This window comes from Herpailurus yagouaroundi, unplaced genomic scaffold, assembly GCF_014898765.1.
Source record: "Herpailurus yagouaroundi ecotype Mexico unplaced genomic scaffold, PumYag 201, whole genome shotgun sequence".
Classification (NCBI taxonomy): domain Eukaryota; kingdom Metazoa; phylum Chordata; class Mammalia; order Carnivora; family Felidae; genus Herpailurus; species Herpailurus yagouaroundi.
The window spans coordinates 7,553,344-7,579,729 of NW_024412432.1; positions in this window are offsets into that span (position 1 = coordinate 7,553,344).

Consider the following 26,386-nt stretch of genomic DNA (forward strand, 5'->3'; position numbering starts at 1 on the left):
AATGGCCATCAGAAATATGAAAAGGTGCTCAACATCACCGATAATCAGGGAAATGAAAATCAAAGCCATAGTGAGCTATCACCTCACACCTGTTAGATTGGCTGTTATGTAAAATTTGGGAAATAATAAGTGCTTGTGAGGCTATGGCCAAAGAGAACCCTTGTATGTTGTTGGTGGGGTTGTAAATTGGTATAGCCATTATGCAAACCGGGATGAAGGTTCCTCAAAAACTTAAAAACAGAAATACTATATGATGCAGTAATTCTACTTCTGGGTACATATCCAAAGGAAATGAAATCATTATGTCGAAGAGTTATCCGCACTTCCATGTTCATTGCAGCATTACTCACAGCAATAGCCAAGGTATGAAAACAACTTACGTGTTCATTGACAAATGAATGGACAAAGAAAATGTGGTGCACACACACGGAGGGATATTATTCAGCCTTTAAAAGGAAGTAAATCCTTCCATTTGCACTGATATAGATGAACCTGAAAGACATGATGCTAAGTGGAATAAGCCAGACACAGAAAGATAAATACTATATGACATCACTTGTATGTGGAATCTAAAAAATTTGACTCACAGAAACAAAGTAGAATGGTGGTTGTTACGGGCAGAGGGGTGAGGGAAATGGGGAGATGTTAGTCAAAGGGTATAAACTTTCACTTGTAAGATAAATAAGTTCTGGGGAATCTAATGTATAGCATAGTGAGTATAGTTAATAATGCTGTATTGTGTACTTGAAATTTGCAAAGAGAATAGATTTTAGGTGCTCTCACCACACACATAAAAAGGTAACTATGTGAGGTGTTGGATGCGTTGATTAGCTTGATTATGGTAATCATTTCACAGTGTATGTATATCAAATGATAATGTCATATGCCTTAAATATGTACAATTATTCTTTGTCAATTATACCTCAGTAAAGCTGGGAAAAATTTTGAGATGTAGCAAATGCTCACAATAGAGTGCTAAAAGAGGTGAAAAAAAAGATATAGTCTTATGTAATCCCAATTTTGCAGAGAGTCTAGAAATACACATATATGCTATATACATATATACTAGAAATATACATAAACATTGACAAAAGTTGTTCTGTGTTAAAATAAATAATTAGTAATTTGATTGTCACTGTATCCTCAATGCCACCTTGACAGTGACCTTGGATGCACAGCAGCTAGTAAAGTCACTCAGTAAATTCCTGCCAGTTGATTTTCTAAGTACCTGCACATTAGATTGTGGCTAGACATATTGAGGTAGCCAAATCTATAGATAAATTGAAATGTTTAATGTTTTACTTATTTGAGTGTTCATAAGATTCACATATTTAGGACTGGGGCTGATACTGTTTAATAATAGATTTAATCATAGATTCAAGTTCTAGGACTGTCTTGGCTCCATCTATGGCTTTGGGCAGACCAATAGAAGTTTTGGGTTTCGTTTCATCTCTAAAATGAGGAATTTGAATTAGATGATTGTTCAGCTCTGAAATTCCATGTTACGGATTTCATTGAAAGGTTGGATTTCATTGAAAGGTTGGATTTCACTTTGGCTACTAATTGCCTGACTCTTTGTCATTCCTTGTTCTATGAGAGGACAGAGCCCTGAGAGTAAGTAGGAAAGTAGGGGGAGGGTTTTGGGCTCACTGGTTGATAGCTGGGATGATGGAAGGCCGGGTTGGCAGGTAGGGGCGACATATAGAGGAAGGGCTTGACGCTTCAACATGCTGTATGAGAGGGGGGTTCTGAAGAGAAGCTCTGCCATTTTCTGATTTATGTTTACGAAGTAATTATGTGTGTATGTGTTTGAGGGCTTTTTTTCCCTCTTCTATTACATTGTGGCATTTTCCCTTTGCATACAGAGGAAGAATAGGATAAATTAGGAATTAGCCTTTGCTTTGGACAGTGAACTAAACTAATCATGGGAGGAAATGCATGAAAGACATTTAGAAAGAGAAAAATAGAAAAGAGCTTCAGGGATAAAGTGACAGGTCCTTGAGACTCACTAAGAAGTGCTGTTCAGCTTCAAAGATGATGGCAGTGCCACAAAGGGTGCATGTAAGAGTCTTTTGAAAAGGACAATTTCTCTCCAAATGTGTGGAGATAAATTTCTCTATAACCCTGAACTTTTGGCACCAGGTGTCCTTCTCAGTATTTCAATTTATTTTTATAGACACTTCCTGATGAAGACCTATTCTCTTTTCTTCATTGTTTATAATGGGCCGTTCAAATATCCAAGTGCACAGTGACCAGGCATCCGAATGAGCAATACTCAAGAATTCGTAAACACACTCTGCTTGATAGGATGCGTACGCCATTTTAGAACAGGGGTTTCCTCCATGTGGAGGAGATGGGATGGGGTGGGGGAGTGGCTTCTATTTGGTGAAGTGACAGAGTGAGGCCAGTGGGTGGTGAGAGTCTAGCTAGCTAGTGAGGGAAGAGATAAAACTTTTCAAGTCTTTCATTTATCTTGTTTCTCGGTGTTAGAGTTCTTGAAGAGTTCAGGTATAATCACAGCCTTCTGTTGCAACAGGAAGCACCATCTGTTGAAGCATTCTGTAAGCAATATAACATCTCTCCAGAGATAGTTTAGCATTCAATTCACAAAGAAGGATGGCAGGGACTTGTAAACAAAAGGAAACAACTGAAGCAGTGAAGAATGGGCTGTGCTCTAAACATTCAATATGTTTCTTTATAGCCGAGAAACCCTGTAATGCTACAAAACCCTGGCAGAATTCTCGGATGTATTAATTGTTTTGGGGTGTGTGTGTATGTGTGTGTGTGTGTGTGTGTGTGTGTGTGTGTGTCTGTGTAAACTTAAGTCTTTGAAACTGCCTCTTCTAACACACTAGTCCTGGTTCTTGGTTTAACTGTGGTTTTTGTTTTTGTTTTCTTTAATGATAAACCATTTTTTGCAGATCAGGTGGGTCATGAGTGGTTACTGGTGGAAAACTTAAAAATATAATACATATAGCTATGTGCATGGGGTAGCAGCACATCAAAGGCTGGGCTGTTAGGCACTATATTATGAAATCAGGTCTTAGCTGTAGAACTTTCCTATTTAAAGCTTTGATATTTTGTCAGAGGAGAAACAACAGCTGGTCCCAGGTTTCTGTAGATACCAAATGAGTTGAAAACACTGCACTATACCCTAAAGGAGTCTTTTGGAAACTGATCTGAATCATTGAAAGATCAAATGTTTATGAAAAGTGGTCTTCGTTTTTGCTCTGATGAAAAGACACAATGGGGGACATTGGTAATAGAAAGCAAATCAACCTTTTGGTTTAATTCAATTCTTTAAGCAGAGTAGGAGCTCAAAAATTAGGTGTAAATGAATGATATAGGAGGCAAATTAGAATTAATAAAAGTCCTCCAACATCCAGCTTCTTTCAGTAGATACACAGACCAAGAAGATTTTGATCTTTAGTTGTGTATTTTCCAAAATAGTAACTATCTTATGGTTTATATGGTGTAAAAAAAAAAAAAAAAAAAAAGCATTGGCCATGATTTAAAAATCTTCTTTTAAAGTTTATTTATTTTGAGAGACAGAGAAAGAGAGAGAACACACACATGCATTTGGGAGGGGCAGAGAGAGGAAAGAGAGAATCCCAAGAAGGCTCTGCACTGTTGGTGGGGCTGGGTCCCTCAAACCATGAGATCATGACCTGAGCCAAAATCAAGAGCCTGGAAGCTCAACCAACTGAGCCAGTCCAGGTGCCCTGACCATGATTTTAAAATCTTAAACTTAGAACCTAGACTGTAACTATCCTGAATTGCAAAATTACAGGGAAAAAAAAAAAAAAACACACCAAAATCACCAAAATGCAAAACCTTAATGTCTCTCGCCTCCAAAAACAAAGGTGAAATTCTTATTGCTATATCATTAAATAAATTAATGATACTCTGTGTGTGCACGTGTGTACATGCACTGTACCTCAATAATTGTTTTATCTGATGGTCTTTATTACCTTGTAGAAATTATATTGTCATAATTAAAACAAGTTTCATTATTTTCCACTTCTACTCCCATGTAATAGATCACTGCCATTTTTGCAGTGGGCCATTAGGCAATGCAGATTGTTTTCTCCTAGATTTGTCAGTTTACTGCTTTTGAAGGAATTAATCACCTGTCTTACAGCTACCCTTGTAACTCTGCTGACTTCCACTTGGAAGGAACTCTTTACTTTTTGGAATTACAGAATGTTTGGGAGGACCCCAGACAACAATCCCCTCCTGATATGGGTAAGGAAACTACAATATTGTTTATAGAGCCCATGGACGTATTCTATTGGCTAGTTTGGTTGGCTAGCAGAGCATTTAAAACAGTTATGAGTCCTTTCAACAACCTTGTGATGTCAGTCCCATTGCAGGCCTTATTCTAACATAATCACTTAACAACTTTGCTTTCCATCCTGCCTGTTCTGCATTTGGTGCTTGTCTACCCTCTCTAGGTGTATGATTTTAAAACTTCTCCTCTATATGCAGACACATTTGCCATTTATTAAAGGGCAGGGCAGGATTGAGACATTCCTTGGTTCCTCATAATGACACTATGAAAACATACGTGTATGCACACACACACACACACACACACACACACACACACCCAGATACATATATGCATTATCCCATGATGTGAACGTATAACTTTATTGACATATATAGCATATGTATTCTTCACAGTGGCCACTGATGTTCATTAAAAATCAAGTTCCTATTTTTAGAAGTTTTAAAATATCATATATAAAGTAAACTATTATAATCACTTGTATAATTATGAGAGAAGTCTCCAGAATAGCATTCACTGATTCATTCAATATCTTTTGTATGCTTGCTGAACATCTATTATATGTTAGGTATTGAATTCTGATACCGTAATAACCCTACAGGAGATCATTGATTTGATATCACTTTATAGTTTCTCTTGACTAGGGTAATAGATGATAACACTAACACAGTGTGGCCAAGGGAATAATCTTTAATTTAGCCCATTATGTGCTAGCTTATATTACTTGATTCTCTTATCTAATGTCATTTCCTTGGAGATGGTCTTTAAGTTAGCTCCTGTGGACACTTAGCTTAATGTGTGTTCCTAATGCTGGTTGCTTGATTTATCATCTCTGAGACATTGATCTCTTGGAATCCTATTTTGCTGTGGTGTTCCTGGCCATAAGTAGGAATGTCTTCACTGTGGGAATGGAGGGGCCCCTTGTGTAGGAGAGTCATTTCCTGACTGGAGCCTGACTTGCAGCAGGAAGCCCACTGGGTGGTGCTCTGTCACTTTCTCCGAAAGGCCATTAAATGTCCCCCTCTCCCCCACCAAATGCACTACTGGTTGGTGTGGTGGGGTAATGGTCCTCCAAAGAGGTCTATATCCTAATCCTCCAAACCTGTGACTATGTCAGCCTGTATTTTGCCCCATCTCTGTGCCTCTCTCACCTATGATTAGGAAATGGGAATAGCAGTATCATAGATACCTCTGTGTAAAGCTGAGCCAGCAAAGATCACAGATGTTCAGGTACATTTGTGAGCTAAGCAGATACATAACTATCTTCATACCTGAGTCTGTGTATCCATATTTTCTATACACCAAATTTCTGACAAATGCTTTTCCTGTTATGTGAATTTATCAGACTGGCCTCAAATCCCGGTCTTCTGAGTCTCTGTCGACTGTTCTTCCCTATTATACCATGGCAGCTTCTAAGTAGACTAGAGCTTCCCAGGAACAGGAGCCTGTGGTGGCAAGTGTCTTAGGTGCTGCTGCCCTAAATGACCAGATAACCTCAGCTTTGGGCTTCAGCATTCTTCCACATTAGTGCTCTGTCACTGAAGGCCATTACAGTTTTCTTGGTATCTTCTCTAGTCTTTTAATTTGTAGTGATCTCCAGAGAGAAGAGCCATTCTATCTACCTCATCAGTGATTTCTCATTACTTGTTGAGTCTGAGGGCTCTGAGATAAAAGTGCTGTCAGAGGCCATTCTCCTCATCCTTCTGTCCATCCTATATCATTCCTTTTTGAAATATAAGCAGAGAAGCTCCTGGGTGTATAATAAGGCAGAATTAATGATTCTACTTAGGGGAGTTAGGCTATGTAGAAATGTCTTCCAGACTTTTTAGGAAGGAATTCAAAAACCCCATTGTATTCTCTGAACCCCTAATCCCTGAAAACACTGATAGTTGTGTTTCCAAATCCTGATTTGTAGACATTCAAATGTAAGGAAGTTCAGGGAATTTCCCATACATCTGAAATGGTTAGTGACTGAATTTTCTATTGCAAAGGTACTGGCACCCAAGCGTAGGTCTTTTGACAGAGTTGTTGTTGGATTTGGTGAGAGAAATTTCCATGGTGGTCAATAAAATCCATGAACAGATTTAGAAGTACGTTAGATGTTGACAGGAACATTATCTGGAGAACTATGCATCAAACAATTGATTTAGAAAGGTTTCCAAGTTCTTATTTAGAAATAAACTGTCCATAGAAATCCAGAAAACTGCCAAAGAGATTTTTTTTTTTTCTGAAATCACAAGCAACTTTTTAATTAAAACATAAAGCCATGGGCCAGGCATTGTAACACCCTATGAGGTTGATACTCTTGTTGAAAACTGACCTCTGTGCTTCAGAGCCAAAATATACCTCGAAGATTGAGTTTGGGATAAAGAGGAACAATAGCTTTATTGCTTTCCCAGGCAAAGGAGGCTGCAGCAGGCTGTGGTCTTCAAAATGCTGCAAGCCTGCCCAGAGGAAAGGGCTGTGGGGTTTATAGGGAAATACAGGATCTAGCCAGTTTTGACAGGAATTTGTATGTGCTACCAGCCTCCTCTGTCTTATCTTTGGGGTTCTACCAGTTTCCTGAAACAAAGGCTAAGAGAGGAAGAGAGGAGGTTTACAGAACAGACGAAAGAGGTGACTTTAAAATGGAGCTTTGCTGAAGCATTAATGCAGCCATTTTGATTTTTGTTCAACTTTGTGCTTTTAAGCAGTTTATTATTATTCCCATTTTGTACATGAGGAATCTAAGGCATACAGAGGTTACATACATTTTCCCAGTGGTCATGCAGCTTGTAATGGCAGAGCTAGGACTTGAACTTCTGGCAAACTGGCACTGGGGAGCATTATATTAAGACATTATGCTGCTTTTTTAAATTATCATTACTTTTTTATTTGGGAGAGAGAGAGAATGAGCGTAGGATCTAGGGAGAGGGGGAGGGAGAGAGAGACAGAGAGAGAGAGAATCCTAAAGCAGACTGTATGTCCAGCATGCAGGGCTTGATCCCCCGACCCTGGGATCATGACCTGAGCTGAAATCAAGAGTCAGACGCTTAACCAGCTGAGCCACCCAGGCACCCCATTATGCTGCTTCTTAAAGACAGATTCAAGCAGAGATAAAGTCCAACAGATTTGGCCATTATCAAAGGTTGACTGCTAAGGTCAGGGTGATGGTGGGAATATATGAAAGGGAGAGAATTTAAGATGATTGACGATTTCTGACAAAGAACTATCTCCACTTTACCAGGGACTCTGGTTACCTTACCATTCAGCATACTTAAACTTTCTATAGTGTAATTATCTTCTACAGCTAAATTTTTTATCCTTTATTTTAAGTAGGCTACATGCCCAGTGCAGAGCCCAACATGGTGCCTGACTGAATTCACAACCCAGAGATCAAGACCTGAGCTGAGATCAGATACTTAAGTGACTGAGTCACTCAGAAAGCCCCTGATAGTAAATTTTTATTGTCCACCTCCAACATTGAACTGCCCTGAGAATCTTAGTTACAGGATGTTGAGTTCCAACATAACAGCTTAAAAGAGGTAGGTATCCAGTGCCTATGTGTATGTGATGGAAAATTTAGCAAAGCTTGACGTGGTGTCCTACATAAATACAGAAACAAAAGCTCTTCCAGGCTTCTTTCAAGATAAATAAATATAATGAATTTAAAAATCTGGTTACTCTTCCTTCTGTGCTGTAGAATTCACAAAAGAAGTGTCTAAAAATAACCTCCTGACCCCCAAATTGCTCAGTTTTACCCTCTTCTTAATGGAGGAAGGAGAGTTGTATAGGATCCCTTCTCAGAGGCTACCACGTACTTTGTGGGCCAATTGTTGAATGTCAGGAAGAAACAGCTAATATAACACCTTTTACTCGTGTACTATGTTTTAGTTTACATATAAGCCAATTTTCTACGTGGAGTTTCATTTACACCTAGGCCAGTGGTGGGGTATAGGAAATATCTTCATCTGACCTATGGACGGCTCAGGCTCAATGTAATCCAGAGAATTACTGCTAGTCACGTTAGTCATACTCAGCATGTCTGACTCTTGAAACCAGGTCTGCTCATGATAAGCCCAGGCCCCTTTGTGCTGCAAGGCTGCTACCCTGATTCTTCCCTTTTCATTCCCAGGGAAAAATGACCTGTATCTCCAGCTCTCTGCAGGCAGAAGAAGCCAGTGTGTTGTGCCTTAAACCTCATTCTGTGGGCCTATGCTACACTCAGCAAGTCATACAATAGATTTTAAAGTTTTGATGGCCTGAGAGCCCAGTGAATCATGTTTAGGTTTCCTTTTGCAGTAGATGACTCATTTAAGATTGTATAGGATCCCTTCTCAGAGGCTACCACGTACTTTGTGGGCCAATTGTTGAATGTCAGGAAGAAACAGCCAATATAACACCTTTTACTTGTGTACTATGTTTTAGTTTACATATAAGCCAATTTTCTACATGGAGTTTCATGTAGTAGAGTTTCATCTCTACTAAAATTGTAGAGATCTCAAAAGTTGCACACACCATGCATTTTGACATCTATCTACTGCTCTTCCTATTGAGGGGACAGGGGTGGGTTTCCAAAGACCATAATCAAAAACTCTTTGTGGCATTTGAGGCTTAGCTACATCAATCTTGTTTAATTGCTAGACACTTGTATTCTCATGTTGCAACCTGTGTCTTGCCTGTGCTAGATGCAGAGGATAAAATAATGATAAAGACACAGTTCTTGTTTTCTTGTAGCTCATAATCTGAAATGGGAATATTACAGTCCTACTCACATACAATTATTACCAATATTGTAACCAAAAAGGTTAAGCCCTTGTCTAAACTTCTTATCAAGGATGATTAGGCTTTGCTGGATCTTTTCTGTTTGTGTCTCTAGATCCACTCTGCGTCCTTTTTTCCCCTGTTCTGTGTCCTTGGGGTTGACGTTTGTTGAATGGATCACTGGGCTGCTTTGCTTTCTGGCTTCTGGTTGGGTTTGCCCTTTGGCAGGAAGAGAGAAAGCTCTTTGTTCATTTTGTCTTCCTCTTTTTTTTAATGTTATTCATTTTTGAGAGAGAGAGAGAGAGCGTGGGCACACACAAGTGGGAAGGGACAGAGAGAGAGGGAGACAGAATCTGAAGCAGGCTCTAGGCTTTGAGCTGTAAGCACAGAACTTGATTAGGGGCTCAAACCCATGAACTGTGAGATCATGACCTGAGCTGAAGTCGGACGCTTAGCCAACTAAGCCACCCAGTCACCCTTTTTTGCCTTCCTCTTTGCTGGACTATATCCCTCTTGGTTGCTATTGACTGTTTCCCTTCAGACCATAACTCATTCTGGGTGACTCAATCCTACAGCTATAACTATCACTTTTCCTTTAGGTTTCTGAACCCCTCTATCCCTAATCTCCTCCAGGGTGATAAGAACTCCCTGCTGTTGCTAGTTACAGAGTGTTTCACTATCTGAGTTTTCCTTTATCCTGCTCACACCTCTGTAAATATCCCACCATTGAACTTTCTTTGATTACCTTCTTTGAATGTGCCTTATGGTTGTTAAAGAACCCCGAGTCGTTCAAGTCTCTCCATTATCTAGCTCTAAACTCCCAATCCAGCCACATCTGTCAGTGCATCTCATTCACGATCTACATGCTCTCCTCATAGTCTGGAAGTCATAGTCTGGAAGGGCCCTCTTAACAAACGTTACCCTCTTCTTAAAGACTCACTATCCCATTCCATTGTCAAAATTAAACCCGGCTTCCTCTCTGCTCCTGATACCAAATCTTCCTCTCTGTTCCTGATACCAAATCAAGTGCTGAAGTATTGCTTAGTTCATTCAACCTTCTCTCCTCTTATTTGCATGCTTGTCTTTCTTGTCAGGCCACTTGCTCCCTGAGGTCAGGGCTTCCATCTTTCTCACATCTGGAAATCAGTCCACAGTGAGCAGGGACTGCGTTCAATTGCTAAGGAGTGGGCTTGCAGGATGGATATACAATCATTTGGTGGTTAGTAGTATAATCTGGGAATAACCCAGACTCTTTGCTTTTGTTTTTCTCACCCACTCCTTTGCTATAGGTAGAAGAGGGGATTGGAAATGAATCAGTTGTGTTTATTATGAACAGTTTTTTTTTTTTAAATTTTTTTTTCAACGTTTATTTATTTTTGGGACAGAGAGACAGAGCATGAACGGGGGAGGGGCAGAGAGAGAGGGAGACACAGAATCGGAAACAGGCTCCAGGCTCCGAGCCATCAGCCCAGAGCCTGACGCGGGGCTCGAACTCACGGACCGCGAGATCGTGACCTGGCTGAAGTCGGACGCTTAACCGACTGTGCCACCCAGGCGCCCCTATTATGAACAGTTTTGATGAAAGCATATGTTGAGGAGAAGGATGCAATTTTTCAAGGATAACCATGGTTTGGACTCTAGAAGTTGAAGAATTCTTTCTTCCATTAACAATGATTTTCAAGCACTGACTCTTTTGTGTGAACGCTATAATATTTACTTTTTTAAGGGGATATTTGGCTTAGCTGGAATTGGTGGAAATGAAGAGTGAAATGGAACTCTGGTTTGAGAAGACTTTTTTTTTTTTTACTAGCCATCACCCTTATCAGTTTTCAGGAAAGTCCTCTAGTATGTAAAATGCAAGTGTTATGGGGTGTAGAATAGGTTGGAGGGGCCACGTGTCTCTTGGGCCAACACAATTTGGTACTTGGATCAGTGTTAGTTTCCTTTTCATTTCTCTTTCTTGCTTCATCTGCGCTCCTCCTCAGTAAGACAAGTGTCCTATTTTATCCTAAAGTCAAAGTTTTAATAGTCAGATCTGTTCTTTCCTTTCAGCTCAATGCTTTGCATGGAGATTAACATTTAACTGTTTTATTGCCGGCACAGATTTCCCAACATGTGGGTTAGAGAGCAGCTGTTTGCCCCTAGAGCCCCTGGACATGAAGTCTCTGCTATTGGCTTTCTTTATTACTTGATCAGCACTGTCACTAATGCAAATCTATTCCCCCACATGAGGAGCGACATTAATTTTATGTTGTTTACGTACTCTTGCCATAAGGTTAAGCAATTCCTACTATTAAGCTTGATGAAATTGCATTACCTTAATGAAATGCACTTTACTGATAAAGAAGAATGTCACTTTCACAAGTGGAAGCACTGTTAGCAAATTTTTACGAGAGAATTCCCAAAATCATATCTTAATTGCTTGGACAGCTGTGTAGTTTACATAACGAGCAAACAATGCCAAGGTTTTTTATTTCCTTTGTCAGCTGTACTGGATGTTAGTATGCATGGTGGACCTTTTTTGGGCCTTTTATTACTTGATTGCAAATCATTCTTCATTGTTGCCCAAATTTATGGAAGGACATTGCTCCCTGAGGTGCCATTTCCTTTCAGGTCTGTAACTGAACATGACTGATGGCGCCAGAGTAACAGTTGCTTATTACTGCGTTCACTGAGCTGTGATTGCTCCAATACTTTATGTTGGCAGATGTGTTTCCCTAGGAACAGCATCTCTGAGACAGAGGTCATTGATCAAACCCCCTCTGGCTGTTCCATTATGTGCAAATTATTGCTAAAAGCAGAGAGGTTGCAAGGGAGGTGGTGTGTACTCATTGCAAATATAGGGGAGGGAAGTCTAAAAAAATAGAAAGGGAGAAAGAAAGAGAGAAAGAAAGAAAGAAAGAAAGAAAGAAAGAAAGAAAGAAAGAAAAGACGAAAGAAAGCCAGACAAGTGTAATGTAGCAGAAAAGAATTCCACCTAAACTAGAACAATGTTTTTATAATGTGAATTAATAAGGAAAAGGATGAAATTTTGTGACTTAGAGAGACACACAATGGGAAAAGAGTCAGATTTTATTTTTCTGAGGTAACCTCTGAAATTGGGCTTGCTGACAGCATCCTTGGCGGCTGTCCATGGCCAGAAGAGGGCATGTTTTGGGCTGTGCCCAGAGCACTGTTGTCCTAATAGGGTAAGGACTAAGTCAGTTAAGTAGCCAATGCAGAGCACTCTCTTCTGTCTGTTTCTGGGCCAAATATTTAGGAAATGCTGGAGACATACAGGGGACACATGCAGAGATCTCCCGGTCCCTCAGCTTCTCAGGGCTGGAATGGAAGCAACAATGACTGACTGATAAGTGGGAAGCACTTAGGCTGTCCTTTGCTCAGGCTTGATAGAGCGATACCTTCTCAGCTGCAGCAGCGGCTCTTCTCAGCAGATTTCCATTCCAGGAAAGACGGATGGTCCCCCATGTGGATGTCTGTCCTTTGCTAGCTTCAGTTAGAACATGTGGCCTACACATTCAGCAAGATTTCAGTGGACCCTCCTAGCCACACAACATTACCCCATTTCTCACACCAACTTGTCTTTCAGTGTTGGCAAGACTTACCTTTTTATAATTGTAATTCAGTTTTACTTATTTATAAAATCTTTCCTCATATTGAATCAGATTTTCCAGGGTCTAAGTCACTCCCTTGATATAAATTAGAGGCTTCAGGAACAGTGTATGCTAATTCATGGAACTTTGTTGTAGTCTTTAGAATATTGCTAGGGTCCTCCTAAATATTGTATTTACCCTCAGGTTAGCTTGATGTAATCTCTTCATAACCCCTGAGGAAAGATGAAGGGGGTTTGGGAGGTCCTTTACTTGCAAAGAGAAGGCTGAATGAGGTTTTACGTTTGTAATTCCAGAGTGACTGCTAATGTTCTCTGTGGGTGGCAGGCAGCTTTGACACCCTTGGTCTTTGATGGTAACTGCAGTCACAGTCCTGTAGGTATTTGTTAAAGAAGCTTTTCAAAAAGAGGTCAAAACATGATTCTCATACCTAAATAAAATGAATACATCCTGAAGACTTTAACTTATTAATTAAATGAGGGAACTAATAAGATGTTATGACCAGTCAAAGGGCAATCCAGAGAATGGATATATTTATATATCAGGATTGTTGAAATGAATTTGCAAATGAGTTCAAAACTGGCTGGTGAGGAGGAGGGATTTTAATTAATCTGCATGTCCATGGACAATAATCCTTCATGTTGCTATATAATAATACAATATATAATTTACTTACATATTTAGATATATATAATATGTAATTTATAAAAGTTAAGTGTAATCCTTTCAGAGTTATAAAGAGTTTAGCTTAGACTAAATAATAGCCATGACAATAAATATAATTTATTTGGTGCTAGTGTTGTGTTAGAATTATTTTTAATGTTTATTTATTTATCTTGAGAGAGAGAGTGAGTGAGAGAATCAGAGAGAGAGAGGGAGAGAGAGAATCCCAAGCTGGCTCTGTGCCATCAGTGCAGAGCCTGATGCAAGGCTCAATCCCACAGATGTGAGATCATGACAGGAGCCAAAAAGAAGAGTTGGATGCTTAACTGACTGAGCCACCCAGGTGCCTCATGTTAGAGTTTTTTTTAAAAAAACAAGTAAGTTTCTTCTGTAACACAATTTTGTTCAAATGCTAGATTAGAACAAAGTGTTGGCTTTTTGAGAAATATGTTTCTTTATCTTCCTCCCCCATCCCAATCTACCTGCAGAACAGTTGGAGATTAAAGATAAGATGGTTTACTAAGAATAGACAGACATTTAAGTAGATAATTTAAGCGATAAGGCAAACCTTTGTATAAAGGAAGTATAAAGGAAGATGAAAAAAGACATTTTTCTATTTTAACCCAAATCAGTATTTTTCTTCCAGCTTTTTCAAATGATGAGAGCATGCGGAAAAATAGAAGAGATGACTGGGAAACAGGCTAGGGCCATGTTATTGAAGTCCTTGAATGCCCGGGTAGAGAATTTGTAGTTGGGATGACAATGGGACACCTCTGGCTGTTTGAGTAGAAGTGGTATTGTTACAGCTGTGCTTCAGAAAAGTTAGTCCAATCAAAGTATCTGGGATGACTTAGAGGGAAAAGGGATGAGAGGAGGCCATTTTGTTATTCCAATAGTTATAATGTGAGGTACTAAGAGTTTGGACTATAATGTAAAGTGATCACAGTGTGACTTAAGATAGAGCTATTGAATTTGGAAGATATTGGCTATTAGACTAGCCCAAATATGGAAGCAAAGGATGACGTATGGCATGGCACCTATTTTGAGGTTTCAGATGATAAAGAATATTAACAAAAATAGAAAATTCTGGAGAAAGCGGCATGTGGGGGGAAAGAATGTATATTCAACTTTGCAACTACTGTTTTTGACATGTAAATGGATGTTCAGATGAAGATGCCTAGAAAACTAATGGAAACGTTAGGGGTGACACAATCAGTGAAGAAAAGGGGGGAGAGAGAAAGAGGGAATTTGTAGGCTGAGGATAGTCATGAAGCTGCCTACACTTGGGGGAATAGGAGAAAATAGAGCCAAAAATGGGGCAGCGATTGATCAGAGATTGACTGGTAGGAGGAGATCCAGTTTCAGTGGAGATGAGAGAAATTTCAATGAAGCTGGGGTTAATCCTGCCAAATACTACAGAAAAGGGATGGAAGATGAGCACTGAGATGTGTTCACTGAGAAGGGAAGGCCGGTAAGAGTTAAGAAGTAGACGGGGAGCCAAAGAAGGGAATGAAATTAGAATACTTATTCAATAAATTGTTATTGAAAAGAGGGTAAAGAGGAGAGAGATGTGGAGTGATGATAGTCTGGTCAGGGTGGAGGTAAGTGTTTTAGGACATGAGAAAATTGAGAATGTTGCTTACATACATTCTCAATTACATACATTGAGAAAGAGCTGGGAGAGAAAGATTGAAAATGAGAAACAAGGAGGGGGGAATTCTGGAACAAGGTAGGAGGGGATGGAATCAAGTGGCAAAATAGAGAAATATTTTGAGACCAAATGGAAGGAAGTTGAAAAAGGTCCTATCCTATTGAATTGATCTTGGCAAAGGTGAAATTGAAGGGTCCTGGATAGTGTTCAAGGTGGGGGTTTAGAAGAATGAAGAAATTTTGACTCCCCTGCTTAAGGAACATGAGAAATATCTAACAGGGAACAAAACGATCCCTAGGCAGCATAGAGAGCTCACATTAAGTTAATAAAATTGCATTTGTAGAATTGTGCTTCATGAAGTAGCAGCTGATAATGGGGCCATATCATGAGGAAAAGGAAAAGGTTGGACTCTCTGTGAAAGTAAGGTTGTATAATGTTAGGAGAGTAAGGGATTTTTCTGTGGTTGGAATATGTGACTGGTCATTGGGTCCAGGTCAGTTAGAGAGTCAAATGAGTCCAGATGAGGGTCCTTGCCTATCCAAGAGTCATGGCAGAGTTCAAGGATTTAGAGGTCATAATGATTATCAAGAAGAGTTATTGGGAGTGTGGAAATTAGAAAAAAAAAATGGAAGGAGATGAGATATGGTCAGAGAAAAGAAATATCCGGTAATCAGGACCGTGGATGGAAGCAATGTCTAGAGGTTATGGTAAGTAAGATCTGGCCATGTAAATAGGTGATCTGTTGAATTGGACCTGTGCTTTGGGAGCTGAGGTGAGAGAGGACATTGGAGGCCTTTGCATTCCAAGATCTATGATCACATAGAAGGAAAATGGCTAAGTTCTGAGACTGGTGATTGATGTGGGTGCTTGGAAAGAGAGAAGATGGCTAATTGGGTAGGAGGTCTGTAAAGGATGAGATGTCACTATATGAAGGTAGAAGGCTTGGAAGTGGTCCCATCTATTGAGTTTATGAGAAAAGTGTGGAAATATAGTTGAAAAAGGCTTTGGAGCCTGAAGATAATTCTTTAGAAGAATCTCCCTGAGATTTTTAAAAATACAAATGGATGAATATAAATGAAAAAAAGTTAAAGATATAAATAATTTATTACTATTTTAACATTAAGAATGGACTCAATCTAAAAAATTTAGTAAATAGAGTCTTTTTATAGATGGTATATGTGTGTGTGTGTGTGTGTGTATGTGTGTGCATGCATGTGTGCACACACACATGTGCTAGTACATGTTCACATGTTTAAAGCAAAGATATAGATGCAGAGATTGGTAAGGTATAGAGGTAAAGTTGTGTTATGAGACTATGACCAGATATTTTTCCCTCATTTTCTTGCTAGTCTTGGGCCATTTCACTGCTAATCTCCACATCCATCAAACAAACAGGAAGGGGAAATGGAGAGTTGAATTACAAATCTGTCAATTTTGTTATTCTTGGCAGTTCAGTTTCAAGTTCTGGTAGGGACAGAATTTGAAACAAATGACAAAAATTAGATTTCCTGATTGTGGGAACATTGCCATGGATTATTATGCAACTTCTTGAAAAGCCACACACATAGGCCAGATATATGCTTCTTTAGATGTTCTCTGGAGTTGAAATGCATTTTTTTTCCCAGTGAAATCTAGTCACTAAACTTGCTTTTCTTTAAGATTGTTATGCTTTTTATGTTGTGAGTTAGAAAGCAACAACTGAAAGCTGTTAAGCACCTGGGGAAATACAATGTAGTGGGTATGAATTTCATAGGCCGCAGACTCAGATGTGCGAAAAATATGACTTTGCTTCTGTTTCACACCCTTTGTGGGCTTCATAGCACGAAACTTAGTTTCTCTGATTCAAGATAAAGTCAGTCAACTTTATTTTTCAGACATTTCAAGATAAACATAGTCAAAACCAGTGTTCTTATCCAGTGTAGCAGCTAAGTTTCCAGGGGCTTTTGGGTTGCATGATATTATCAAGGGAAGGGGGCACTTGGTCCATGATTGTCCTTGGTCCCCTGCTGGGATCCACAAAAGTGTGTCTCATCTTGGCTGGTCATTTGCTCATTGTTTTCTATAGTAACTGGTATCCACTGTGACTTCCCATCTGCCATGGCTTCTGGCTACCATGTCAGGCCATATGTTTCCTTTTTGAACCACTCATGAGGTCTTGCTGGTCAACAAGCCATCTCTTAGCCATATATGAGTCCCTCTTGTGGGGTCCTAGAGATTTTCTGATGTTCTGTTGCCTAAGACTGCCTGAGTTGCCTAAGACTTTAAAGGTTGCCCTCATATGCCTGCCTGGACCTCCCACTTAATCTTTGACACTCTACGGCTCCAATACCCAGGACTCATTGGTGCTGTACAGTACCCAACAATGATAGGTGCAGGGTTCTTCCTAAGGTCTGTAGCTCCACTTTGGCTCTACTGTGAGATAGGAGGCACAGGAACTCTCTGATCTAGTATCTTCCTAAACCTATATAGGTTTTCATTGACCTTAAACTAACTTCCTTCAGAAGGGTTTTGACTTTGTAGGTGGGGTTTGGAATTCTTTCTCAAAGATACTAATATACCCTCTTTTACTCAGCTTTCCTCTTACATGTTATCAACTCCATTTCCTTTTGGGTCAGACAACTTCCTTATATACCATCAAGTCTTCTTTCCAAATTCATTATTTATGCTATTCATTCTATGTACTACAGTTATATTAAAATCAAGGTTTTGGGACTCAGATAATCTTTCTTGACAATGCCTACCTTGGGCAAACCAAAAGTCCATTGGATTTCCATATTTATCTATTTTCTTTATTATGAATTTAAAATCAGTTCAGAAATGAAGTGTAATTATATTATTTTTTAAATTCTTTGGATAGGGAACTGAGACTTAAAAGATGAGCCACGGATAAGCCAAAATACAAAACAAAACAAAAAAAAAAAAACCCCAAAACAGCAAAAACAACAACCAAAAACAAAAAAACCGTTGTTTTCCTCTTTTTTTTAGGCTTTAAAGTCTATATATGATAGATATTCTAGCTTTAAGCTAAAGATGCCCTTTGACTAGGGTGACCATAACATTTATCTTTTGAACCAGGGAAATTTTGAGAGTGAAAGAGGAAGCTATTAATAATTATACCAAGAAAATAGGCATTTACCAGGATCATCCCGAGAAAAGTGGAATGTAGGATCATCCTACCTTTGATCCATGGAGATATGCTAGGATCTAGTCAAAGATGCAGTGGTCTGTAGGGCATCAGAAGCTGAAAATAACAGAACAGATTCAGATAGTTAAATCCCAAACTAGATTATCTGTTTTGTATTCAGAATCTTAAGCAAAGCTGGGTTTAAGGATTGAAGCCTGGCCTCAGCTATTTCGGGTGTGTGTAAGTGTGTGTGTGTGTGTGTGTGTGTGTGTGTGTGTGTGTGTGTGTGAGGGGGGGGCAGTGAGGGAAGAGAGAGGGGGGAGAGGGAGAGATGGCATAGAAATTCTACTTCAGAACAGTGTGCCTCCTAAGGGCTCACACAGGGAGGTGGCTGGAGCAATTATAAGAGGAAGGGAAATTTTGAAAGATAAGAGTTGGAAATGAGATCCAGGCACTCTTTTGCATTGATGTTCTCCCTCCATTATCAACTGGAAAGGACCTGAGCTTGCTTGGATTAAGAAAGCATGCCCTGGCATTTAGTTTCTGAGCAATGATTATTTCCTCATGCTTCCTTTGATCTTGGGAAGCAATGCTGTAATGAGATGACTGCAGTAGAGGTAGGGTTGAGGAAACCAGAGTCATTTCAAGCTACTTATATATAGCATAATGTTAACTTGGCTTGGTGTTTATGTTTTTAAAAACTTAATTCCCCAAATATATAGGCAAATTACAAATTAATTATAAATTGATAGCCAAAGTTTAGGTATCAGTGTATTTCATACACTGATTTCTTTTGATAAACAAGATTTGGTAACTCTGAGTCAGCATCTCCCAGGAGCAAATATTGGCTAGAGCAGTATCTGATGGCTTCTATAAGATGTGGTGTTCTCTCTGTAGTTCACCATGAGCCCTACCACTCCTTACTGTTATAGCCAGACCGTTTCACTGATGTATATTGGCTATTGTCTATTGCAGACTTTCAATTTTGTGATTTCTGTATTATACCATACTGTGTGTTGGTAATTTCTAAAATAGGACTAAGTATGGCAGATATATCAGGGTTCATGCTTTTCTAAGAAATATCAGCTGTCGTTATCAGGTTATTAAACCAGTAGATATTAGATATTAAACCAGGTTATTAAACCAGGCTATTAAACCAATAGATATTAAACATCTATTTTTAATATTTTGAGGTATAAGTAACATACAGTGATATGCATAGGTATTAAACATAGAGCATAATGAATTTTGACACTTTTTTTCCTGTGTTACTGGCACATGAAACAAGATACTGAACATTCCCATTACCCCAGAAAATTCTCTTGCACCCCTTCCAGTCAGTACTCACTCCCTCCACCCATAGGCAATAGAACTGTGGCAAGTTCTATTGCCATAGATTAATTTGCCTATTCTAGAACTTTATATATACAGAATCATGCAGTATGAACTTTTTCGTGTGCACCTTTTTTCTTTTAGCATAATGTTTTCTTGATTCATGTTGTTAGAAGCAGCAATTATTTGTTCTTTTGTACTACAGAATAGTTTTCCATGACACAAATTTATCATTGTTTGTCTATTCATTCACCTCTTTTTTAAAAAAAGTTTTATTTTATTTTATTTTTGAGCAGAGAGAGAGTGAGCGCGTGGGAGGGGCAGAGATGGGGAACAGAGAATCCCAAGCGGGCTCGGCACCGGCAGCTCAGAGTCTAATGCGGGGCTTGAACTCATGAGACATGAGATCATGACCTGAGCCAAAATCAAGAGTCAGTTGCTTAACTGACTCAGCCATCCAGGTGCCCCTCTATTCATTCACTTCTTGATTGAGGTTTGGTTTTCTAGTTTTTGACTATTTTGAATGGAGCAGGTAGAATATTCTTGTGTATTTTTTTTTTTTTTTTGTGGGTATATGTTTTCATTTATTTAGGATAATCCCTTGAGAGTGAAATATTTCAATGACAGGATAGATGTAAATTTAACTTTATAAGAAATTGCCAACAGTTCCAGAGAAGTTGTATAGTTTTATACTCTCAGCAGTACTGGATGAAAATCCCAGTTGCTCAGGATCCTTGGCAGTGATCAATATTGCCAGGCTTTTAAGTTTTATCTCGTCTAGTAGGTATGACTGGATGTCATTGTAGTTTTAACTTACATTTCCCTGATAATGATATTGAGCATTTTCCATGAACTTATTGGCTATTCATATATTTTCTTTTGTGTAGTAACTACATTTTTTGGTCCAGTTTTATTATAACAATTTTTTTAATTGTATGATTTTTAAAAATATATTCTGTATATAAATCCTGTGCCTTATATATATTTATAGTCTCATCATGCTAAACATCTAATTTAGATGATTCTTAGATATTATTAAAAAAAGCCATATGTAGAACCAGTGTGTAGATAATGTCAGTCTAAAGTATGTAAAGTGACAACAATATGGCTACAAATTGTTGACTAGACTTGAGGAATTGGACACAACTGCCTTGTGCAGTGATGAGCATAAAGCTTGGAATCTGTCCCTCGAATAATAAGGTAAATCATAGGAAAGGCTTACGTTTTTGTGTCTCTGGGCAGATTTGTATACATTTTCTTGTTCAGAAACGGAACCTCTAAAGTTTTGCCACTAAATACAAGGAGCAAGTGCACCTGAACAGCCATGAAATTGTACCTGCTCCTGGAGGCAGGCTGCTCTCCTCTGAGAGACTTCTATCACTTTTCTGCGGGTTTCAACTACAATTCACCTGAAGTGGTGTCAGCAAGACTCTTCACCCTGTGCCAGATAATAGTTTCTCCTTTTAGTGTTAAAAGATCATATCCTTCCGTGGTTCTTAGGAGGGAGAACTGGTCTGAGAAGCATGCAGTAGGCCCTGTTCTGGTGAGTAGGAAAAAGCATGAAGTGGGTTGGTTTGGAGCAATAATTGAGAAGCAATCTTGAAGCCTCGCAGCCCATGTCTATTTAGTGAATTTAGAGTGCTGTTCAACCCATTGTGGTGTCATGTTGTTGCTCAAAGCCCTCAGTGGTTCCTGCTGTCCTAGAACATGGAGTTCAAACTCATTCAACATCAAGTATTAACCTTTCTTCATTAACTTCATAACCCACAGGTAAAACCTCCGTACTAAATTGCATGGTCATCAGTGCTACCTACCGAATATTTCCTCTTTCTGAACACTTGGTAGCTAGGTGTGGCCATGCACTTGCTTTGGTGAATAAAATATGAGAGGAAGTGGTGTTTCTCACTTCTGGCAGAAATGTGTGTGATTCACCATGTTCTCTTTCATAGCATTGCAGTTTGGGACTTGGCATGTCCTAACTCTCCCAGAGGAATGCATATGTGTAGGTATGTATAGAAAGTGGGTAGGGCGCCTGGGTGGCGCAGTCGGTTAAGCGTCCGACTTCAGCCAGGTCACGATCTCGCGGTCCGTGAGTTCGAGCCCCGCGTCAGGCTCTGGGCTGATGGCTCAGAGCCTGGAGCCTGTTTCCGATTCTGTGTCTCCCTCTCTCTCTGCCCCTCCCCCGTTCATGCTCTGTCTCTCTCTGTCCCAAAAAAAATAAATAAAAACGTGGAAAAAAAAGAAAGTGGGTAAAATGATCTGGGGCTTGGTGCCAGTCAGGCAGCTCGACAGTAAAATCTGTTTTCCACTCCTTCTGTCTCCTTCCTCACTATTGTTGGATATTGAATCCCACATCTATAAAAGGGGATAATTATATTTACCTTGTGTCTTTGTTTTGTCAGGCTGCTGTAACAAAAATACCATACATTGGGTGGCTTGAACAACAAATATTTATTTCTCATAGTTCTAAAAGCTGGAAAGTCCAAGATCTGGTCACTGGCGGGGTCAGTGTCTGGTGAGAGCCAGATTCCTAATTTTAGATGGCAATCTTATTGTGTCTCCCATGGCAGAAAAGAACAAGAGAACTCACTGGGGGCTCTTTCACAAGGGTACCGATTGCATTCACCAGAGCTTTACCCTCATGACCTACTCATTGCCCAAAGACCCCATCTCCTAACACCATCATATTGGGGGTTAGGATTTCAACATATGAATTTTGGGGTGATGCAAACATTCAGTCCATAACACCTTGAGAGTACTAGAAACAATGTCGAGGAACTCTTAGTCTTTGTGACACACCTGTTTTGTCAGGCAAACTAGTCAACCGTTAAGTTGAATTGTTAGAACAATAGGAGAAACAGGCTGAGAAAATGTGCATTTCTGGTTTGAGGTTTGGTTGTTAGTGATGATAAGAATATTTATCAAGTATGTTTCCATTTTAACTTTTAACATGGAACCTATTTTTGTTTTTTTGTTTTTTTTTTTTTTAATTTTTTTTTTCAACGTTTATTTATTTTTGGGACAGAGAGAGACAGAGCATGAACGGGGGAGGAGCAGAGAGAGAGGGAGACACAGAATCGGAAACAGGCTCCAGGCTCTGAGCCATCAGCCCAGAGCCTGACGCGGGGCTCGAACTCACGGACCGCGAGATCGTGACCTGGCTGAAGTCGGACGCTTAACCGACTGCGCCACCCAGGCGCCCCAGAACCTATTTTTGTAAGGAGAATGCAACATAGCATTTTATTTATCAAAACCCAAACAAAAGTAAATAATATTTTATTCCCTAACAAGTCATATTTGATACCAGTAAGCTGGTGACCAAATGTAAGCTGGGTATCGGTAGGATTTAGTAACCAACGTTCAGCAGGTCATGCATACTCACTAAATTGTCCCCTAGTGACTGGAGTCACTCTCCAAATCTTGGTTACTTTGGGAGAATCACATTTTATCATACAGAATGTAGGTCTTACCTTCAGTAATTTTATTAATAAAGACAATTCTTTTTATAGATTTTTGTCTAAGGATCGTTAGTCTTTAATAGGATTTGATCACCGGGAAAAATTTTCAGTTATTTTAAAGTAAAGCAAACTTGTTCTATTTTCCTAATATCAGTAAGCATAAAGAGATATAAAGAAGTACTGTGAATTTTTAGACATTTCCAATGTAAAATATAATTATTTTATTATGAGAATTAATTATCACACTGCTCATTGAGTTGACTCCCTTTTAGTGGTTTACAGATTTCAGGTTGTCAGGGAAATTACATATAATTTGTTTTATAGATTAAATTATTAGACAGTGGCATGGCTTGTGCACTCAAAGTTTAACTTGGGAAAGCATTTAATAATTAAAATGCCAAGTATATGGAAAAGGGAAAACATCTCCCCACACTTTCAAATTACATTTGCTGGAAAAGCCAAATTTAAAAAGTTTGGGCTGAACAACAGGTTTAATGAAGGGAGGGAAGTGTCATGGCTGAGGACTCCTTCAGAAGTTGGACTCGGCATAAATCACTTATTTTTAGTATAGTATTTAATCTTTATTATCTAGGTCACTATGTCCTGAAGTCTGATATGTTCCCAAATTTGTCATAATATTTATAAAAATTGCTGATCTTTCAAATGAGGAGAGCTAATGGTGATCTTCTCATTCAGTTTAGTTGGAGGGCTAGAGGCCCGCACAGATAATTGTCTTGCTCTACCTTGGACAGTGGCAGAAGAAAGAGTAAACACCAAATCTTATATTCCTGGACTGGACCTCTTTCAGCTGCATCAAGCTCAGTCAGACCCTAGGCTGTCACATTTTTATAGTCCTGAAGTTACAGAAATGAGTAAAGCCGTGCTGTATTCAGGGATCAACTGAGTGGCTGGTTTACGTAGTCTATATAGTCTTTCCGAACTGTAGATGGCATAATTTCTAGAAGATTCCTAGAATGAAGACAGCATAGCTTTAGTAATCTCCATCTTCCCCAAAACAGACAAACAAACAAACAAACACAAAAACAACAGAAACAACAAAAAACCAGAAGCAAACAACCGAGAAGTAAAAACACAAACATTATTTCCTGAGAAACTAGAAAAGAGAATGGAATAATTTGTAAGGCATACCAAAATAAGTTTAGTTTCATGCAAGAGACACTGGGAAGGAACCAAGAGAAGCAGAGGAGAGAAATGTTCAGACAGGGATAGAAACAGGGATAGAAATGAAGATGGAGAGAGAGAGCAAGTGAGAGTGTGCACACCCTAGAGGAGCAATGAAGTCGAGAGGGCGGAAGAGACACACGCAGAATCCCTCAGAACAGTTCTGTTGGCAAAAAACTGCCTTCCTTTGTGGCAGCTGAAGAAAACAGAACCCTCTGCCACGTAAAAACTAGTTAGCCTGGAAAGCTACCTTTTCTCCTCCCACCTGTGGAAATTCCTCGAAGATAGCTGGTCCATAAAATACCAACTTAATTTACTTCTGTTCTTAAAGTAGTGGAGCCCAATGCGGGGCTCAAACTCATGATCCCAAGACCAAGACCTGAGCTGAGATCAAGAGTCAGATGCCTTACTGATCAAGCCATCCAGGTGCCCCTCCAACCATTTAATAATAAGTAACACAATAGGAATTTGCACAACATCTATAAGAAGATATTGTAAGTAAAAAGGAGTTCACAGTAAAATTTTTTGGTAAACAGTATTCTCCGGAGAAAAATGTTGCCCTGAGACAGATGAAAATTGTGAATAAGCATTTCAACATGAACTAAAAATCTTATGATCCAGTTGCTTCTTTAAATTTTTTTTGTTTACATTTATTTATTTTTGAGAGACAGAGCACAAGTGGGGGAGGGGCAGAGAGAGAATGAGACACAGAATCCAAAGCAGGCTCCAGGGTCTGAGCTGTCAACACAGAGCCCTACGCGGGGCTCCAACTCACAAACCGTGAGATCATGACCTGAGTCGAAGTTGGACACCAACTGACTGAGCCACCCAGGTGCCCTTCCAGTTTCTTCTTTAAAGTAAAACCACAAATAAAGCAGAAACTCAGGGAAGAAATGATGAGGCAATAAGAGGAAATAAAATATGAACTTGTATAGCTCAGGAGATTTTTTGTAGATGAAAAAAATAAACTATTGTGAAAACAACATTGGAAGAAGGCTAGTCTGGAGTGCATTGTAAAAAACGTAGTAAGATACATATAAGAACCTGAGAAAAATTGAAATATAAATTAAAGAGAGTTTTAAAGGATTTGAAGATATGTAGATCCAGAAGACAAGCAAAGGAGACCCAAAACAAACCTAAGTGTCATTATTAAGAAGAAAATGATTGGGATGTCTGGGTGGCTCAGTCAAGTGTCCGACTCTTGATTTCGCTCAGGTCATGATCTCATGGTTCATAAGTTGGAACCCTGTGTTGGGCTCTGCGCTGACAGCATGGAGCCTGCTTGGGATTCTCGTTCTCCCTGTCTCTCTTTGCCTCTCCCTCTCTCGCTCCCACCCCCCCCAAAATAAATAAACTTTAAAAAAAGAAGAAAATGATTTAAAAAATAATATGTAATTCAACAACTAATCCCTAAAAGAAATTTACCTACCTATTTATGTCTGTTTTATCCCCAACACAGACACAAGTAACATAGGAAGAATATAATAAACAGGATAGATTTGATTCTTACATGGTGCAGTGGATGGAATTGTGTTCCCTCTAAATCCGTATGTTGAAGCTCTAATCCCTGGTGTAACCGTATTTGGACATCAGAGCCTTAGGAGGTAATTAAAGTTAAATAAGATGATAAGGGTAGGGCCTTAATACAACAGGATTCTAACATTCTGTTTTATTATTTTCTAGAGTTTTTATCCCTCCATTTATATTACATATCTGTTCTTTCATGTTTTCTATTTTTTCCAACAGAGGCTTTAGCATATTATACATAGTTTTTTTATTTTTTATCTTATTTTTTTAAATATAACTTATTGTTAAATTGGCTTATGTAGAACACCCAGTGCTCATTCCAGCAAGTGCCCTCCTCAATGCCCATCACCCACTTTCCCCTCTCCTCCATTCCCCCATCCACCCTCAGTTTGTTCTCTGTATTTAAGAGTCTCTTGTTATTTGCCTCCCTACCTCTCTGTTTATAACTTTTTTCCCCCTTCCCTTCTCCCCATGGACTTCTGTTAAGTTTCTCAAGATCCACATATGAGTAAAAACATATGATATCTGTCCTTCTCTGACTGACTTATTTCACTCAGCATAATACCTTCCAGTTCTATCCACGTTGCTGCAGATGGCAAGATTTCATCCTTTCTCATTGCCAAGTAGTATTCCATTATGTATATAAACCACATCTTCTTTATCCATTCATCAGTGGATGGACATTTAGGCTCTTTCCATAATTTGGCTATTGTTGAAAGCACTGCGGTAAACATTGGGGTAAATGTGCCCCTATGCATCAGCATTCCTTTATCCCTTAGGTAAATTCCTAGTAGTGCTATTGCT